Genomic DNA, 4,637 nt, shown 5'->3' on the forward strand with positions numbered 1-4,637 from the left:
AATGAATTATGTCAAGGCAACTCCAATGAGACCAAGAACACACTGATCATTGGGAACCATGGAGAATAGAAGATGAGGGACTGCAGGCTCAAGTGCTAGAGACAGCTACTGTTGAGAAAGTGTATAATTGGGAAAACTCAGAAATGAAAGAGAACATTATCTCTAAAATGAGAGTCGAGTGTGTTGCTATTGGACCCACTTCTCGGGAAATGCAGGGTGTTATTTGCACTGGCAGGAAATAATGTGCAGTGATTCACATCAGATTGGTGCATGTATGATCACAGCATTGGTATTAAGAACTATACAATTAGAAAGGTTGGTAAAATGCACTGGTCATCTCCTGTCTTCCTTTATGTCATACAAAAAGGTGCAGAAGAAAACATGCACATGTGATTACAGTTTGAGACTAATAACATGCTTATGCAAAGTATTAGACAACCAGAAACAGAGAACATGCTTGTGAACTAACCTACATTGGAATTACAAGATCACAGAAAATAGTCACTTTGTCCATGGAAGTAACACAAAACAATTGATGTGAAATGGTGAGAAGATTAATACTACAAAGTACAGCCATGTAGAACCTAGTTACTCAGCTCCAATAGATCCTTGTTTTTCTGAGATAACCCAGGGATGTTTATATATCTGTCCTAATACTTGATGTTATGTTATTTATTATGCAATTCCAGAGGCTTTGTTATCTGTAAAGAAAAGGAACTCATTTGACTTGTGATTCTAGATGCCAGGAATTGAATGTCAAGAGGCTTTACCTATGTGGTGGGGGTTGGGATCTTGAGGCATCATCCTGTGTCAAAAGACAAAGGAATGTGAAACAAAATATGAGTGGGAATTCAGTCTCCTGATCATTTATAGTCAGCATGGATCCATTCATGAGTGTGGCATCCTTGTGGCACATATGACTCCAGTGGGCCCCAGTTCCACATTGCACTGGTTGCACTTTGTGAGTTCACAGCCATTATTTCTCTGTACATTTTCCTGCTGCTTTCCCCTCGGTGGTAGTCCTATTGCATACATGTCTGTGTGATTGACCAGGCTCGTTCTGTTCACTATTTCCTTTCTCGCTGTTAGAATGCAAGTCTCTGTAAGTCTATCTTTTGCTAGTGTAACACTGGTGAGTGGTTGTCCACAAGAACCTTTTGGGGGACACTTTCAGGTCCCAGTAGATAATGGCTGCTTCTGAAACTATTCTTTATATTGCTACAACAGAATTCCAAGGTGATAGATATGACTTTATAATCTGTAAAAGAATGAAGCCTAGTTTGCCTCACTATTTCAGAAATTCCAAGTGTAGCACTGATGTATGTTTGGATTCTGGTGAAAACCAGATGCTAGAAATTAGAAGCATGGCTTTAGTCAGGTGTCTATGTGTAAGAAGGTGTCACCCCATACAGTGTACTCTTGTATAATCAATCCAGTCCCCCTAAAGAATTCTCTACCAAATGAAAGGCTATAATTCTTCTTAATGTCCTATACTTCTTTTTACTTTTCTTAAAAAAAAAAAAAGTGTTTGTTCTTGAAAATTTGACACATTTGTACAATGAAATATGATTTTATCTACCTCTGATTTCCCCCACAGCTCCCTGTGTGCTTTCCTCATGCCCTCCTCCCAACTACGAAGTTGACTTTATAACCCACAAAGTCTAATTAGTAGTACTTATAGGTACATTAGAGTGGGCCATCCACTGGAGCATGAGAATCCAATCAGTGGCCACATAGCCGCAAAAGAATGTTTCTCCCTCCATCAGAAACAACCAATAGCTCCTCAGTAGGGGATGGGTCCTGGAGACAACACATAACTAGTCAATGGCAGAATTTTGGCTGGCTTGGTCATGTGCAGATCTTGAGCAAATAACCACAGGTGTGAATTCATGAGTGTGATAATCAGGAGACAGTACTTCACAGCACTCCTCCCAATCCTCTGGCTCTTACTGCTTTCTTCCTCTTTCTGGATGTTCCCAAAGCCCTGTTGTGTGTGGTGTTTAGGTAGGGGTTGTTTAAATACAAGTCCCATTCAATGGTAAGTACTCAGCCTTCCTTCTTCATAGCACAGTCCCCTTTATTACAACCCATTACAGTGGAAACAATGCTGCTGTCAAGATCTGTCTGAATACCACACAGTCTCAGTCAGTAAAACACAGGAAAGAACACACTACTGAGAGCAATGCATGAACAAAGGAGAGCTGAGGTCCATCATGGCCAACACAGCAAATCAGGAAATTTCCAGCACTCGCTGCAGAGGAAGAAATCCTTAGTAGTCCCACCGCCCTGTAATACCAACAACCCCACAGGAAATGGCAATCCCTTCTCAAAAACGACCTAATGCAAATGTTCTCAACACAACAATTAAACGATGCATACCAACTCACTCCATTAAAACAAGACCTAACTATTCAAAGAGACATACCCTATATGAAAGACACACACAAACTGTCTAAGGATACCACGTCAAACAAACATACACAAGTGCTGTGAGGTAGTCATGAAATAAGAATGCACTGTTTATTTAATAAAGTTCTGATTAAATCACCACCAGACCATTTCCTCTACAGCAAACAGATCTTTGAGTTATGGAGAGATAACTTTTGTCTTGTTCATCTTTTAAGCAATTCAGTAGCTATAAATGTAAGGAACTTTACAGCTGTCTTTGTGTGACCTCCATGAGGTGGTACAAACAGTGGTGCCTGCTCACCAGTGGCTCCCTGGTAACCTTTATCGGAAGCAGCAGCAGCCATTGATGCACAGTGACACCACTGTGAGCCGATGTTGGATTCTTATTTTAAAATCACCTGAACTCAAGTTGGTCTGGGCTTTCTCTTGAGGAGCTTGGCTATGAAGTTCCTTGCCCAACAGAGCAGAGAAGACAGAGGATGTGCTTTAGCCCAGTGTGATAATTCCCTCTGGATAATTATACAGAACAGGGAGAAAGGTGCCATCTTTTGCTCCTGTACTTCTTCTTTGTAATGCTTAATTTCTGTGTGTAATTAGGCAATGTTAGCACATGTTTGAGATATGTGTTTGATTTTGAAACAAGGTTTATTTTTTGTTTGTTTGTTTTCCTCGAACCCACAATCCTCCTGTCTTGTGCACTCATGTGATGGTATTACAGCCTATCATTAAGTCTCAAGAGTAAGTCTTAATCTCTTTCAGTCTGGAAGTCTTTAGAGAATTTCCACTTATACCAGGGGTCATTATCCATAATGCCTTATGCTTTACTCAGTGACCTAGAATGTGGTAACACACCAGTATTGTTTGATGACAGACCTAAGCACACACACACACACACACACTAGTTTACTTCTACTTGGGAGATTAGAGAACAGCTCATTTGGGGGTAAAGGTTGCAGCAACTGGTTTAAAGTTTCTTTAGAACTGGCAGAAGAGAAAGGAAGAAAAGTTCCCAACTTCAATGAGAAAGACCAGCAGCATTGCTTGGGAGTAAGACAGGAAATGACAAGTCAATAGAGGATGCCCTTTGACACCTTGCAAAAGGGAAGATATGTCTTAGAGGGGGAGCCCCTGTAGATGTTACTCATAAAAATACCATTTCCAGAACTGACCATAAGAGCAAAAACACTCCATCTGTGCTTTGAAAGGAATGAATAAAAAAATGAAAGCATGGTGAATGTGATCAGTTGCTACCTACTACCTTTTTAGCAGCCCCAGGGATGCACACTTTCATCATTCCGTGTAACACAAGAAGAAACTGATCCACACAGAGGTTCTGTAATTGACATGGGGGGGGGGGGCAAGAGGTAGTAGCAGGATTGGTGCCTGAGAAGCCTACCTCTGGAGTTTTGCCCCTGTGCATTTTTTTGTTTCTGGGAGATTCTTCCTAAGGTTACATGGGAAGGTAGCATGAAACTCAGCAGTCAGGTTTAGGTGAAGGGTTACTGTTCAGGCTAAGTAAGTGTTCATGACCTACACTGAAAGATAACTACATGGAGGTACTGTGTCCCCTCCCAACCTTACAGAACAGGAAAGACTGAACAGAAAAAATTTTCAGTGTCTGCATGTCACCAAATGCAGCCATGGATTCAGGACATTCTAGTACCATCAGTGTGGAGATTGTGTATCAATTTCTGGACACCCGTTAATGGGGGGACTGAGGCTGATGGCTCTCTAACATTGTCTCAGAAGACAAAAAAAGGGATCCGTGCATCCCTGTAATCCACCCCACTTTTAAATAGATCTGTAGCACGTTCTCTTTATTATACTGTCAAGATGAGTGTGGAGACGTTCGGGTGGAGTTCAGTCTGCTGTATGGCAGGCATTTCATTTAGTCTTCCTCTAGGGAGCTGTTAAATTTGTTATCCTTCAGCCAAGTGCTGTCCGTGCTCAAGCACTGAGCTTATCTGACTTGCACATTAATTATCTTTTATTACACCAGCAGGCCTTCGTTGTCCCTTTCCTCTTCCTCAGAACCATGTGGCCAAAGTAGACAGTTCTCAAGGGCATGCTGAAGGGAAAGCACCTTCAATGTACTCTTGCGTTAAAAGTTCTGCCTGAAGTGAGCCAGTCTGAACCCCAAGCTTCCCCGTCCCCCTTGCAGCCCTGTCAGAGGCCTCACATCTCCCATCTCCCGGGCCCGACTGTGTTGAGGAGGCATGAACAATATT

The sequence above is a fragment of the Phodopus roborovskii genome, unplaced genomic scaffold (assembly GCF_943737965.1).
Source record: "Phodopus roborovskii unplaced genomic scaffold, PHOROB, whole genome shotgun sequence".
NCBI lineage: Eukaryota > Metazoa > Chordata > Mammalia > Rodentia > Cricetidae > Phodopus > Phodopus roborovskii.